Below are 17,118 nucleotides of genomic sequence, written 5' to 3' on the forward strand. Positions count from 1 at the left end.
TTCGCCCTTGCGTGTGTGCTGCTTGTGTTAATCTATCCTAAGTAGAGTTTAAAGCATACCAAATGAATGTTTACATGTGCATATAGTTTAAAGCAAGACCTGCCACAGCAATGGCATAGTGATAACGTCGTCGCTTTGTAATCAAGGGGTTCCTGCTTCGATACCTGGTGGCACGTAGTGGTACGGATCCAACTTTAAACTGTAGGTCCAGTCCCGACTAGTCTTTCTGTGCATAAGGGAGACGAACTGGTCGACTGAGGGAGTGATCTAGAAAGTCCTGCAAGCGGCTTGGAGCCAAAATTTGTCAGATATGTAGCACTCAACGAGTATAGAAGAGACAGAGTGGTGGAAGAGTTGAAATTTACCATATTTTGTTTCGGAAATGGAATGCGAAGTCTTGCCTTACTATTTCCGTAGTAGACGCCGGCGATATGCAACCGCATATCGGGATCACATTGAGGCTCTGTCCGAAAGGTACAAAGTACAGACTTGAAGTATCGTCTTGGCGGAAGTGACGTCACCTAGTACAGTTCGAAAGCGCCAAAAACAGAAGCACACAAGTGCACAGCTCGCAGTGCAGATGGTTGGTGACTAGGTCACGTGGTTTCCGCACTCGTTGTTCATTTTTTTAAAATCACGGAAATAGAAAGCCAGCGATACAGGTAGATATACGTTATGGGCCAGCAAATTGTTGGTTATAGTTCGTCTAATGTGTGCGAAATGTATGTGTACGAACATTTGAAAATGCTATGTGATTTCTATGGTGAAAAATAAGTGTTTAAAACGCGAGGAAAACAACAAGTACTCAGTTTTATCTACTGATCGTATTTGGCGCTGCAGTCGAAGTGCAATTCGAAAGACGTGTACTTCCAGTCCCTGACTTGAAGACCGCACTCCAAGACCATACTCGGAGGATGCTCGCTTCAAGTACGGTCTTGCACCTTTCAGACACGGCCTGAGTCTTTCCGCCAATAGTTAGGCACAACTTCGTTTTCAATTTGCTTCACTTGGGAAACCGTCCCCGCCCTCCACTCTAGAACGTTCTACCTCCTTGCTCGCATTTAGATGTCGCTAATGTCTAGTCTGACTACGCCTTCCCACCAGCAGCTAAATTTAGACGTCTGCGCTTCATCCAAAGCAGCGGAAGGTAAGTTCTTTCGTGGGGACCAATTTTAAAGATTGCGTGAAAGCGATCTCGAGGCAAATTAGGGTTCGGCTTAAGCTAAAGAAGGTAAGAAACATTTATACACAATTTTGACAATCCTGCAGTCTAGAAAATATCGCACAAACCTAGCACTAAACCCGATCTTACCTGACCTAAATTACCATGTGCCGTCAGTATGTAAACACGGTCAGTATGTACTGATTCTCTTTACAGAGTGCGAAGCGATGCTATACACTTCCAACGGCATCGTTTCAAAAAAAAGATACAATACATACACCGAGAAAAAGATTACGTGATAAGTGTGCATTAAAGGAATTAGAATAATCGATACTTGATCAAGAAGATATGATTGATTGATTGATTTAGTTTATTTTACTTCGCGTTTTGTGCCTCTTGGCTAATTTGCGAAGATGGGGATGAGTGATGAAATTGATGAATGGACATTCACAAACAACTAAGCCCGAGCGGGATTCGAAACCGGAACCCTTGGCGTCGCAGAAGAAGATATGAAAATGGACGATTAACTTTTGAGGAAAATATTTCGAAAGTTTCTCATATTTTTTGTCCAGGACCAGAACGTGAAAAAAAAAAAAGAGTTAAAATAAAGGCGTGAAGCCAACGGCAAATTGCTTATTGATTTGGTTTATTTTACTTCTCATTTCTGCCACTTTTGGCTAATCGCGAAGAGGATGAGTAATGATATGATGAAATTAAATCGACGAAGGGACACTTGCAATGAACACCTATGCTCAGGCTAGGATTCGAACCGGAGACCCGTGGCGTGTACAATCCACTACCATGGAGGCCAGCAATAGTACGCAAATTTTACATAGCTATTCTAATTTTTAAATAAATCCTTTGTTTTATGGAATGCATTATTTTGAAGCAAAGAAGATGCTGTCCTCCCTCTGCTTATTGACGAGTTTCTTTCAATACTGATCACACATTGTGGAAAACATACCGATTGAAGATGGTGATGGACAATTCACCCACTATTACTTTTTCCCAGGGTGCGAAATCCCGGGGGGACGGGGGAATTCCCCCCACCAACGATCTTGTCCTGAAATTTCCCCCCACCAAACTCTTCCGGGGGGAGAGTTTTTTTTTATTTTAACAACGAACATAAACAATTCGTTTGGGATTCGAATATGCTTGACTGGAATAATATCGATAACACAAAAAGAACGGACAACAAAGAGCCTCATATCTTACGACACTGAATCCAGCAATCCCCATAACACAGAAATTAGACCGACTCCATTTCTCATCGCCTTTCGTTAGCAACCACGAAGTATATAAGTATTAATAAATCACGTAATAGCACTTATATGTGAATTTTATACAGGAAACTATTATCTTCTTAATGTCTGTTAATTTTTGTCCCTCCTGCCTTACGCAAATCATTGTTCATAGCATCAGTAGTATGACATCAACATCTTCAATTTGCAATTACATTTTGAATGAAAGACAGTCGATAAAATATATTGTATATATGTATCGCACCCTGCTTTTACCGTTGGGTGTACACACAGGCACGTGTCGGCTTGAGCGTGGTGGAGGGGGAGAAAGGCATTTTCTGCCCTCTATACATCAAAAGGTCATGGAAATCTACAAGCCTACGACTAGTGTTGCCCACGGGACGAGACGGGACAGGCTTTTAAAAATTCGAGACGAGACGAGATTGATCATATGTCCCGAGACAAACGAATATTTTCGAGACGAGACAGCATTTCACAGCATTTCCACGAGACGAGACAGGCCAAAGTCTCGTCTCGTGGGCAACATTACCTACGACGACTGGGGGTTCGTCGTGCTGACCATACGTCATCCCATAACTGATTGGATGGTCTCCCACCTGGGCAGGTAGGTCCTGGCCCTTACGGGCTGTTGAATCACGGGTTATACATCAAAAGGGACCAGAGTATCTTTTTACCCCCCTCCCAATATTTATTCTGTTAACATTTTTTTAAAATAAATTGATAGAGAGAAATAGATGATTCTGACCCAAGAAACAACGGATATCCTCTCAGAGAAATTATTTGAAAAGTAAAATCTCACGGAACTGAATTTCCAGTTCCCTAGTTGCCGCTGGACTGGCTACCCATCTGCTAGTTTTCGCCTCACACGATATTTGCTACCGTACTTGTCGGTATACTTTTGTTTCCATAAGACATTGCGCAGAGCAGACAATCTAAAAAGATGGACGAGCAATTCGAAGAACATTGTAGGAGAATTACTGCTGTATTAAAAAAAAAAAAGTATGCACTAGAAATATGGTAATTAATGTGTACTGAACAAACTTTTTAACGAACTCGGGTATGCATATTCATACACAAGATTGCGAATAAAAAAATATATTGTTCAACTACCGTACATATATCAAACATTCAATACACTTGTAATAATAAGGATTTTCATTATTGGCTAATCATATTTGTCACGTACAAATCTCATCGCTTTGCATAAATACCTGACGAACTGAACACGAATGCGAATCATCTCTGTTACTTTTTCTTTTATCGAGATGCGTACAAAACACACCAACACTCGGAAACCACAGACAAAAAACTTTCCTTCGGCAAACTTACAGATTGTCTTCACATGGCCAAACTTCGTTCTGATTGGCAGTTCCACAGAATCCATTCGAGGAAAGCCAGTTGCAATTACAACATGGCCTATTCCTTAAAACCAATCAAGCAGCCAGCCAGGCAGCCATCACTTCCAGTCAGGTTCAGTGCCAATTAACTGGAAATCCAGTTCCGTGTGATTCGGCCTTAAGTTTATGCACTGTTAGCAAGTAAACAACTTTTTTTTCTCTTTCGGAGAGAGAATGGTGTGCGCGCTGCTGTTCGAAATCAACGGTTGCAAGACGCAAAATGTCATTTTTTTTTAATTCGTCACTTTCTGAGTAGACTCCGGACTATTGGCACAGCTGCTCCGTTCGACAGACAGATTTTCTTTCCAAGTTGGACTTAGCATTCTCCCCACCTATTTAGTAATTTCCACTTCGCACTGCTTATTAAGTGTGATCCACCATGCTGAACAAGAACAAACACGATCGTAAATTTACTTGTGCACAAATAGGGGAGCTGTGCACAGTTAGAAATTTACAAAATTGTAATTTTGGTGCTTTGTGAACCAAGTCCATTTTTCAAAAGTTTAACAGTATTAAATGAAGGTAAATTATGTGTGTCGGGGGTCATTAAGTTAATGTAAAATATAAAATTTAGAAATATCATACAAATACTACAGTTTTTTTTCTATATCTTCTAAAACATCTCTTGAAGTGCTAATGACTGCTACTGACACCATCCCTTAATACACACTCCATACTATTTTTGATGATACAGATATTTATATGATACATGTTAAAATGTACAATATTAACTTCAATCATAGTACCTACCGTACATTCCACGCCCGGCCAAAGCAATAAAACTTGGGATCTGTTGACATTTGACTCAGATGCGGAAGGAATGTGGGTAATGACATCAAAGTCACAGATTTCTGTCAAACGAGAGGCTGCAACAGGGGAGGGAAGGTATAGATAAAGAAGGCTCCTTATGAAAGAACTTTCTAAAGTCTAGAGAATCTTCTAAACACTTGCCGCTGCTTAGACTTCTGCTCATACACAAGATGAACGAACGAAGTTGTGAACAAAAAAATATATGCTGTCTACATTTTCACTCTTCACCTCAAATTAGAATACAAAATAGTTTTACCTAATGTCAAGGGGGCTGAATCCCCCCTGGCCCCTGCCTGGCTACGGGCCTGTGATGTATGGTTGGATTATTAAAATAATTACATGTAATATTCCCTGATCTCCCGCGTGGGCGGTCTAAGGTCTGAATTCTTTCCTGCGTTGTCCCTGCATACAGCGGCTCTGGGGTTCACCCAGCCTCAAATGAATGGGTACCTGGGGGCAACCCTAGGAGGTAAAGGCGACCGGAGAGTGGTGCTGATTACATCACTTCCAAAATGGCCTAGATCGAGAACGTGTGTGACTCTACCCCACATCCCTTAAATGTGCCTTCATGACATGGTGCTATACGCAAAGGGAACTTTACCTTTGAATGTAATATTCTTTTTCGTATAATGCTATCTTGCATAAAATGGGTACAAACGTGTTTCAGACATGATTGACAAAGGTAGTATTTTTATTAGCCTAAATTTCCAAAAAAAACAACTTTGTTAGCCACTTGGCACGGTTACCGACAAAGTTAATAAATTCTAAGTTCTGCACTCACATTTGGTACAAAATCATGACTATGGCCTGGAAGTTAAGAAAAAAATCCCTTTTTTTCCTAGTGTCCGAAGGCGAGGCCCAACATAATATATGTTCATTTTGGGTCATTGTAGGCCAGAAAAAGGTGGGTTTTATTTGTCCTTCTTTGCCTTTTTCGGCGTTTTGTTTGGCTTATTGGTCCTTTTTTAGCCTTTTTTTTAGGTCTTAACGGCTTTTTTTTTCAACTTCACCTTCTTTCGACTACGTTTTACTGCCCATTCTCAATTCGAATCATCATCAGTTCATCATCTCTTAAACATCCTTTCTGTAATAAAGAAATTATATATATATATATATATATATATATATATATATATATATATATATATATATATATATATATATATATATACTGCTCCACAAAACTTAAGCAACTCGAACGAAGTAGAACTAAATGAAAAGAAAATGTCAATTCACCAAGTTTAATGAACAGGAAGGTACAGATGCACAATGCAACACAAATGAACACCAACAATGCAGATATGGTGTACAGGGTGGCCAGAAAGTTCAACACCACTATAACCCTATATGAAAAGCTTGCATCTGAGAGGGCACAGGCTGTTAATACGGTGTGTAACCACCTCGAACAGACACACAGGCATGACATCTGGCCTCCATTCTGTGGATCAGAGTGGTTATCAAGTCTTGGGGAAGACGGGGCCATTCCTCTAAGCGGGCTCTCTGCAGTTCAGGAATTGTTCTGGTGGTGGATTGCACTGCACTATTCTTTGCCCAAGAGCATCCCAAACATACTCGATTGGATTAAGGTCCAGCGAGTATGCAGGACATTCAATACGGGCAATGTCTTCTGTCTCCAGATAATCGGACACAATATATGCACGGTGTGGGCGTGCATTGTCATCCATAAAAAGTAAGTTCGGACCAAATGCTGCATGGAAGTTGCGAACACGTGAATGGAGAATTTCATCCCGATAACGTTGTGCCGTCGAAGTTCCATGTTCCACAATATGGAGGTCAGTTTTCCTATCCAGCACGATACCACCCCACACCATGATGGAACCACCTCCAAAGGACGGCCTTCAACAATGAACTTAGGGTGATATCGTGTTCCTGGCTCTCTCCACACGAATATCGGCCCAGAATCAGACGATAGGCTGTATCGAGACTCATCAGAGAACATTAGTAGTGCCCACTGGTCTTCTCCCCATTTGACATGTTCCTGACACCGTGTGTATTGCACACGTTTGTGCTCCCGTTTCAATGGCACACACAGCACAGGCCTCCTGGCATACAGTCCTGCTTTATTCAGCCCCCTACGAACAGTTTCACGACTAACACGTCGTCCCGTAGCTTGAAACAAATCATTTGCCAGTTGAGAGCAGGACTCTTGGAGGTTACGTCTGGCAATGATTATGAGGAATCGGTCATTAGCTGCTGATGTCGTCCTCGGATGGCCTCCTTCCTGACGTCTACTGAGAGTAGGACCATTTTGGAAGCAAAGCCACAACCTGACACGACACTTTTATTCACATTGAATTCACGTGCCACTTCCACTTGGGACCGACCCATTTCCAGTCGTCCAATTATTCCACCTCAGTCAACGTCACTCAAATGATGTCTACGATTCATTTCAAGGTGTCTACACTTTATATCCCATTCACGAACCACCACTTCACTGATTGAGGACTGGGACAATACTAGGCTGGCAGGCACAAGCTGTTAATCTTGGTTTATAAGGTGCTGCTCACGCATTATAGAGGCCACTCGCACTGCCTGTGATTATTTATGTTTGTATATGTCTCATACAAGTGTTGAATGGGCACCACATCTCACCTATCCCACGTTGTACAGAGTTGCTTAAGTTTTGTGGAGCAGTGTGTGTGTGTGTGTGTGTGTGTGTATATATATATATATATATATTGGACGACTGAAGCAGGTACGGTACAAGGTCCTTTAACCGTAACTTGTCTGGAAGGTCGCCCTGTAAGTGACAATTTTATCTTGTTTTGAAGCTTTCAGTTTTTTCGCACTGTGTGTTCCATACCACAAGAATTTTTTATTTTTTTTATTCATTAAATATGTAATTAAAACTGAAGTTATTAATTAATTTGGATCACATTTATACGTCTCTTTTTCGGTTTTCAGTTCCTTTTTTATATTTTTAGGCCTTTTTATGTCTTTTTTTGGCAATTTATAGGTCTTCAACTTCCGAGCCCTAATCATGACCCTTTAGCAGTTCAAGGTCTCCTTTGGTGTAATTGTTTCATTATAACCGAAAACACTTTTAGTTCATATTTTAATTCAGTAGCCTTCATGTGTTAACATCCCGGCAAGTTTTCTACACTTTTCAGACAAAAGATCAGATGGCATGTCTTTATGCTTACTAATACACTCATGCTCATAAATTAAGGATAATAGAGGTTTTGGTGCCCCACGATACAGCACTGAAACAAACTAGTTGTGGTAGCACAGATACATGCTCAACACACAAGAAAGACATCCACATACCCTGTTTAACCCTGTTTATTGCAGAAAACGTGAGAAAAACCAAAGAGCGCACATATGATACAAAGCAAGGGAGATTGTAAAATGTTGTTCCACAGTTCTTTGAGCATGTGCACAGGTTTCAGTATGGAATGTGATGACCATGCACATTGACACATGCAGTACAACGGCTTGGCATACTCTGGAGGGGGTTGTCGAGCAGCTGTTGGGGTATGGCCTCCCATTCTTGCACCAGTGCCTGTCGGAGCTCCTGAAGAGTCCGAGGAGGTGGAAGACGTGCGGCGACACGTCGGCCTAGAGCATCTCAAGCATGTTCGATTGGGTTGAGGTCAGGGGAATAGGCAGGCCACTCCATTCGTATGATGTCTTCTGTTTGAAGGTACTCCTCCACATTAGCAGCTCGGTGTGGCCTGGCATTGTCATCCATCAGGAGGAACGTAGGACCGACTACACCTCTGAAAAGACGAACGTAGTCTTGGAGAATAACATCCCGGTACACCTGACCTGTTACAGTACCTCTGTCAAATATATGCAAGGGTGTACGTGAACCCAGGATAATGCCACCCCACACCATGACACCACCACCTCCATACTGGTCACTTTCGACGATGGTACCGGGTCGGTATCTGGTTCCTGGTTCACGCCAGATGGTTACACGACGAGAATCATTGTTGAGACTATACCTGGACTCGTCAGTGAATAGTACCCGAGACCATTCTTCCATTGTCCATGTCCTGTGTTCTCTACACCAGTTGTTACGGGCTACTCTGTGACCATGTGACAGTGGAATGCAAATTGCAGGCCTCCGGGCGAATAAACCGTGCCTGTTGAGTCGTCTGTACACAGTGTGTCTGGAAACAACTGTTCCAGTGGCAGCTGCAAGGTCTCGAGCAAGGCCCCCGGCAGTACTCCGTCAGTGTCTCCGCGCACTTACGGTGAGATACCTGTCTTCTCGTGGTGTTGTACACTGTGGACGTCCACTGCTGTAGCGCCGACACACGTTTCCAGTCTGTTGGAATCGTTGCCATAATCGTGAGATGACACTTTGTGGCACATGGAGCACCTGTGACACGACCTGCTGTCTTTGGCCCGCCTCTAGCCGCCCAAGTATCCTTCCCCTCATTACATGATCAATATGTGTTCGTTGAGCCATTTCACACACACACTCACCATTCGCACAACCGAACACAACTGCACACTTCCTATAGGCACTGTACTCTGGTCAGCAGTTTCGCTCCTGTGAGTCATTGGTTTGCTTACAGCGCCACCACACACTGGATCAAGGTCATAGTCAACACAGGTTCTTTGGTACAGTACCCAGACATCATTTCAAGCTGCAACGTGCACATCAAATATTTATTTGTACAAGATTCAGCATTATACTTAATTTATGAGCATGAGTGTAGTATCATAAAATAAATTGAAAATTCACTATGATGTTTAAGCTGCTCAAATCTTTCTCTTAGAGGTAAAACTTTGTATCGTTTTTGTGGATCTTCAACAGTTTCGTCATACTGAAACTGCTTCTTCTTTAGATTTCAGCCCTGTACAGCGTTTCCTATCTTTGGATCATCTATATCTAAATTCGACGCCAATTCTTTCTCATCAACCTAACCTGGTACACACAGGTCATATACCTCTTCCACTAGATGTCTCAACAGAGTTAAAGGCTTGTTTACATTGGTCGAGTAGACGGGAGAGTAGGTGGAGTGAGTAGGGTAAAGCGAGGTACTCTCCCCGTGTAAACAACTGGGGAGAGCACTGGAGCCAGTACTCGCTCCAATAGTCAGGACAGTCTGTGTTGTGTTGTGTCTGAGAGTGTGCATGGAATTTGTGTCGATTATAGGAACAAACAAAATAAACTACGGGTGTATGAAGTTGAAGAGATGAGACTTGATGTATTTTGCTTAGGAGAAATAAAATTAAAGATAAGGAATTTACGTTCAACCAAGAATGATCGAAAATAGAAAAATGAAAGAAATATATATATTTTTTAGACATGTCCTTGTGCATTTCTCGTGAAAAAAGTGTGTAAACTGTTCCAGAACTGTCTTAAAAAAATCGACAACGACGTCCATGGGTTCATTCTGTGAAAAGAGCACCAAACAGCTGCAGCTACTATCCCACTTTGCTGGAATCGAGTAGAAAGTGTGTAAACAGCTACTCGCCATAGAAGGGTCGAGTCGAGCAGACAGGCCAGTAACTCTCCCGCTTTGTCGACCAATCTAAACCAGCCATAAGGTATCAAATCTGCTTTCCCACCTTGTGGCACTCAGTGGTTTTAAAGTGAGACTACTGATATGTTACTTCAAAACTGTGGGTTGTCATATATTAACTTCCAAGTTATATAATATTATAACTTTCAAGTTTCCAATAGGCTTATTTTTTTTCTTCTCTTCAAATTTTGTCGCTCTGGGTGGTGGCATGATTCCCCCCCCCCCTTTCCGCCGGCCCTGCACTAGAACATCATGTTATACTTATTATCACAGTACAAAAGAAGTTTACAGCAAGCTAAAACATTTTTTTAAATCTTACCTACAATTCGAACCTCTGTCAAACCGGTTGCTTGTTTTGTGCCTTCATGGGATAGCTTACAGTTCACAAGGGAAAACTTTGCCAACTTTTCAATTCTCTGGTCCTGTCTAGCAATCCAACTGTTTAGATAATGTGTATACTTTAGTTATTTAGTATTGTCACATAAAATCACATTTACAAACAACACTACTACACATAACTTCGCATAGAAACAATATTACAAGATCACGGCTCCGATAACATCTTTGTATCGCCTTTTCTGATTTAGTTTCTGACGTGCACCAGAGTTGCCAACACATTTACTTAAAAACAACGGCAAAAATCAAGTGAAAAGTACTTTTCTCTTTTTTTTTTTACTTATTTACCATTATTATCTTCACATACACTGAAAAATCACGTCCGTGGTGTTCGGGTAATTGGAGATACAGTGAACGGCAAATAAAATAGTAGGCAAATTGTTCATACCTATATTCATTTTTTATTCTACATCCTGTGTTGTTTTAAGTTCGGACCAAATGCTGCATGGAAGTTGCGAACACGTGAATGGAGAATTTCATCCCGATAACGTTGTGCCGTCGAAGTTCCATGTTCCACAATATGGAGGTCAGTTTTCCTATCCAGCACGATACCACCCCACACCATGATGGAACCACCTCCAAAGGATGGCCTTCAACAATGAACTTAGGGTGATATCGTGTTCCTGGCTCTCTCCACACGAATATCGGACCAGAATCAGACGATAGGCTGTATCGAGACTCATCAGAGAACATTAGTAGTGCCCACTGGTCTTCTCCCCATTTGACATGTTCCTGACACCGTGTGTATTGCACACGTTTGTGCTCCCGTTTCAATGGCACACACAGCACAGGCCTCCTGGCATACAGTCCTGCTTTATTCAGCCCCCTACGAACAGTTTCACGACTAACACGTCGTCCCGTAGCTTGAAACAAATCATTTGCCAGTTGAGAGCAGGACTCTTGGAGGTTACGTCTGGCAATGATTATGAGGAATCGGTCATTAGCTGCTGATGTCGTCCTCGGATGGCCTCCTTCCTGACGTCTACTGAGAGTAGGACCATTTTGGAAGCAAAGCCACAACCTGACACGACACTTTTATTCACATTGAATTCACGTGCCACTTCCACTTGGGACCGACCCATTTCTAGTCGTCCAATTATTCGACCTCGGTCAACGTCACTCAAATGATGTCTACGATTCATTTCAAGGTGTCTACACTTTATATCCCATTCACGAACCACCACTTCACTGATTGAGGACTGGGACAATACTAGGCTGGCAGGCACAAGCTGTTAATCTTGGTTTATAAGGTGCTGCTCACGCATTATAGAGGCCACTCGCACTGCCTGTGATTATTTATGTTTGTATATGTCTCATACAAGTGTTGAATGGGCACCACATCTCACCTATCCCACGTTGTACAGAGTTGCTTAAGTTTTGTGGAGCAGTGTGTGTGTGTGTGTGTGTGTGTGTGTATATATATATATATATATATATATATATATTGGACGACTGAAGCAGGTACGGTACAAGGTCCTTTAACCATAACTTGTCTGGAAGGTCGCCCTGTAAGTGACAATTTTATCTTGTTTTGAAGCTTTCAGTTTTTTCGCACTGTGTGTTCCATACCACAAGAATTTTTTATTTTTTTTATTCATTAAATATGTAATTAAAACTGAAGTTATTAATTAATTTGGATCACATTTATACGTCTCTTTTTCGGTTTTCAGTTCCTTTTTTATATTTTTAGGCCTTTTTATGTCTTTTTTTGGCAATTTATAGGTCTTCAACTTCCGAGCCCTAATCATGACCCTTTAGCAGTTCAAGGTCTCCTTTGGTGTAATTGTTTCATTATAACCGAAAACACTTTTAGTTCATATTTTAATTCAGTAGCCTTCATGTGTTAACATCCCGGCAAGTTTTCTACACTTTTCAGACAAAAGATCAGATGGCATGTCTTTATGCTTACTAATACACTCATGCTCATAAATTAAGGATAATAGAGGTTTTGGTGCCCCACGATACAGCACTGAAACAAACTAGTTGTGGTAGCACAGATACATGCTCAACACACAAGAAAGACATCCACATACCCTGTTTAACCCTGTTTATTGCAGAAAACGTGAGAAAAACCAAAGAGCGCACATATGATACAAAGCAAGGGAGATTGTAAAATGTTGTTCCACAGTTCTTTGAGCATGTGCACAGGTTTCAGTATGGAATGTGATGACCATGCACATTGACACATGCAGTACAACGGCTTGGCATACTCTGGAGGGGGTTGTCGAGCAGCTGTTGGGGTATGGCCTCCCATTCTTGCACCAGTGCCTGTCGGAGCTCCTGAAGAGTCCGAGGAGGTGGAAGACGTGCGGCGACACGTCGGCCTAGAGCATCTCAAGCATGTTCGATTGGGTTGAGGTCAGGGGAATAGGCAGGCCACTCCATTCGTATGATGTCTTCTGTTTGAAGGTACTCCTCCACATTAGCAGCTCGGTGTGGCCTGGCATTGTCATCCATCAGGAGGAACGTAGGACCGACTACACCTCTGAAAAGACGAACGTAGTCTTGGAGAATAACATCCCGGTACACCTGACCTGTTACAGTACCTCTGTCAAATATATGCAAGGGTGTACGTGAACCCCACACCATGACACCACCACCTCCATACTGGTCACTTTCGACGATGGTACCGGGTCGGTATCTGGTTCCTGGTTCACGCCAGATGGTTACACGACGAGAATCATTGTTGAGACTATACCTGGACTCGTCAGTGAATAGTACCCGAGACCATTCTTCCATTGTCCATGTCCTGTGTTCTCTACACCAGTTGTTACGGGCTACTCTGTGACCATGTGACAGTGGAATGCAAATTGCAGGCCTCCGGGCGAATAAACCGTGCCTGTTGAGTCGTCTGTACACAGTGTGTCTGGAAACAACTGTTCCAGTGGCAGCTGCAAGGTCTCGAGCAAGGCCCCCGGCAGTACTCCGTCAGTGTCTCCGCGCACTTACGGTGAGATACCTGTCTTCTCGTGGTGTTGTACACTGTGGACGTCCACTGCTGTAGCGCCGACACACGTTTCCAGTCTGTTGGAATCGTTGCCATAATCGTGAGATGACACTTTGTGGCACATGGAGCACCTGTGACACGACCTGCTGTCTTTGGCCCGCCTCTAGCCGCCCAAGTATCCTTCCCCTCATTACATGATCAATATGTGTTCGTTGAGCCATTTCACACACACACTCACCATTCGCACAACCGAACACAACTGCACACTTCCTATAGGCACTGTACTCTGGTCAGCAGTTTCGCTCCTGTGAGTCATTGGTTTGCTTACAGCGCCACCACACACTGGATCAAGGTCATAGTCAACACAGGTTCTTTGGTACAGTACCCAGACATCATTTCAAGCTGCAACGTGCACATCAAATATTTATTTGTACAAGATTCAGCATTATACTTAATTTATGAGCATGAGTGTAGTATCATAAAATAAATTGAAAATTCACTATGATGTTTAAGCTGCTCAAATCTTTCTCTTAGAGGTAAAACTTTGTATCGTTTTTGTGGATCTTCAACAGTTTCGTCATACTGAAACTGCTTCTTCTTTAGATTTCAGCCCTGTACAGTGTTTCCTATCTTTGGATCATCTATATCTAAATTCGACGCCAATTCTTTCTCATCAACCTAACCTGGTACACACAGGTCATATACCTCTTCCACTAGATGTCTCAACAGAGTTAAAGGCTTGTTTACATTGGTCGAGTAGACGGGAGAGTAGGTGGAGTGAGTAGGGTAAAGCGAGGTACTCTCCCCGTGTAAACAACTGGGGAGAGCACTGGAGCCAGTACTCGCTCCAATAGTCAGGACAGTCTGTGTTGTGTTGTGTCTGAGAGTGTGCATGGAATTTGTGTCGATTATAGGAACAAACAAAATAAACTACGGGTGTATGAAGTTGAAGAGATGAGACTTGATGTATTTTGCTTAGGAGAAATAAAATTAAAGATAAGGAATTTACGTTCAACCAAGAATGATCGAAAATAGAAAAATGAAAGAAATATATATATTTTTTAGACATGTCCTTGTGCATTTCTCGTGAAAAAAGTGTGTAAACTGTTCCAGAACTGTCTTAAAAAAATCGACAACGACGTCCATGGGTTCATTCTGTGAAAAGAGCACCAAACAGCTGCAGCTACTATCCCACTTTGCTGGAATCGAGTAGAAAGTGTGTAAACAGCTACTCGCCATAGAAGGGTCGAGTCGAGCAGACAGGCCAGTAACTCTCCCGCTTTGTCGACCAATCTAAACCAGCCATAAGGTATCAAATCTGCTTTCCCACCTTGTGGCACTCAGTGGTTTTAAAGTGAGACTACTGATATGTTACTTCAAAACTGTGGGTTGTCATATATTAACTTCCAAGTTATATAATATTATAACTTTCAAGTTTCCAATAGGCTTATTTTTTTTCTTCTCTTCAAATTTTGCCGCTCTGGGTGGTGGCATGATTCCCCCCCCCCCTTTCCGCCGGCCCTGCACTAGAACATCATGTTATACTTATTATCACAGTACAAAAGAAGTTTACAGCAAGCTAAAACATTTTTTTAAATCTTACCTACAATTCGAACCTCTGTCAAACCGGTTGCTTGTTTTGTGCCTTCATGGGATAGCTTACAGTTCACAAGGGAAAACTTTGCCAACTTTTCAATTCTCTGGTCCTGTCTAGCAATCCAACTGTTTAGATAATGTGTATACTTTAGTTATTTAGTATTGTCACATAAAATCACATTTACAAACAACACTACTACACATAACTTCGCATAGAAACAATATTACAAGATCACGGCTCCGATAACATCTTTGTATCGCCTTTTCTGATTTAGTTTCTGACGTGCACCAGAGTTGCCAACACATTTACTTAAAAACAACGGCAAAAATCAAGTGAAAAGTACTTTTCTCTTTTTTTTTTTTACTTATTTACCATTATTATCTTCACATACACTGAAAAATCACGTCCGTGGTGTTCGGGTAATTGGAGATACAGTGAACGGCAAATAAAATAGTAGGCAAATTGTTCATACCTATATTCATTTTTTATTCTACATCCTGTGTTGTTTTAAGGAATGGGAGCAGATATTGTCCTCTGCTTAATTACGTTTTTATTTCAATTCATGATCATCACATTGATCCTGGATGTTACAGTGATGTGCCGTAGACTATAAGTTTACGTCTACATGCGTTGTCTACGCGTAATCTACACGAAGATTACATTGGTGTATAGTTTACATTGTCTACTGTAGACAATGCAAACAAAAGGGAAGAAATAAATTCCAATGGTCTTTGGAAGAGAAAGTATTTTTCTTCTTCAAACTTGTTGATAATCTGGATGTATAAACAACTTAAGACCCTCCGACGTAATCAAAACGAGGAGAAAAGGGACTACCGGAAGAAAAAACAAATGACAGCCATAGTGAAAACTGACATTATTTTTTACACTGACAAAAGGGAAGGCTAACTAACTAACTAACTAAACTAACTCCATAGCCTTCTTAAACCCGAAGGTTCATGGCTGCAGCAACACAGGCCTTCCATCTTTCCCTATCTTGAGCAAGTTCTACTCGTATATACTCTTTTCCATCCCTACCGATTTTCCTTAGGTCCATCTCAACGTTGTCCATCCATCTTCGTCTTGGCCTTCCTACAGGTCTCTTACCATCAGGTTTCCCAACAAGAATCCTGTAAACTCCTCTTTCCTCTCCCATTCGTGTCACATGGCCTGCCCACCTAAGTCTTCTTGATTTAATTATTCTAATAATATCTGGACATGAATACAAATTATGTAGTTCTAAATTATGAAGCCTTCTCCATTCAACTGTCTCCTCATCCCTTTTAGGTCCAAAGATTTTCCTAAGGATCTTATTTTCAAATACTCTCAATTTATGTTCCTCTTTCAATGTAAGGGACCAAGTTTCACATCCATATAATACGACAGGCAAAATTACGGTTTTGTATATTTTAACTTTTAGTTTCTTAGGTATTAAACGAGAAGACAAAAGTTTATGAAGAGAGAAGTAACATGCATTTCCTGAATGAAGCCTACTTTTTATTTCCTCTTTAATATAATTTTCATTTGTTAATATTACTCCTAAGTATTTGAATTTGGAAACTGGTTCAAACGAGTTGTTATCAATAATTAGATTTTGATTATTACCTAACACTTGGTTTCCGCCTGTAAGCATATATTTAGTTTTCTCTTTGTTAACTTCCAAACCTATCTCTTTAGCAGTTTTGAAAAATATTTTAGCATTATTCTTAATTGTATTCACATCATCCCCCAGTAAGTCTACATCATCTGCATATGCTAACAACTGAGTCACACCATTTAATTTTAGTCCTTCTTTAGTTTCTTTTACCTTCCTAACAGCATATTCTAAGGCAAAATTAAAGAGCAATGGAGGTAATGCATCTCCTTGTTTTAACCCATCATGAATTGTAAATTTGTCAGACATATTAATACCCACACGAATTTTACTTTCTGTTTCACTGGTGTATATTTTTATCATACTAACAAGCTTCTTAGGTATTCCAAACTCTATTAATATATTATATAATTTATCTCTTTTGATCGAATCATATGCTTTTTTGAAATCAATGA

The 17,118-nt window shown here is 41.2% G+C and overlaps 1 protein-coding gene across 1 annotated transcript in view; it reads left to right on the forward strand.

The window, feature by feature from the left end:
• Positions 1-1,147: 1,147 nt before the first annotated feature.
• Positions 1,148-17,118, forward strand: part of Smyd4-2 (SET and MYND domain containing, class 4, member 2) — a 34,563-nt gene continuing 18,592 nt past the window's right edge. Inside the window, exon 1 of the mRNA XM_083114654.1 lies at positions 1,148-1,231. The gene's annotated coding sequence lies outside the window, so the exon portion shown is untranslated. The remainder of the gene's footprint in view (positions 1,232-17,118) is intronic.

Source organism: Lepisma saccharinum, chromosome 29 (genome assembly GCF_977018435.1).
Source record: "Lepisma saccharinum chromosome 29, izLepSacc3.1, whole genome shotgun sequence".
Lineage (NCBI taxonomy): Eukaryota > Metazoa > Arthropoda > Insecta > Zygentoma > Lepismatidae > Lepisma > Lepisma saccharinum.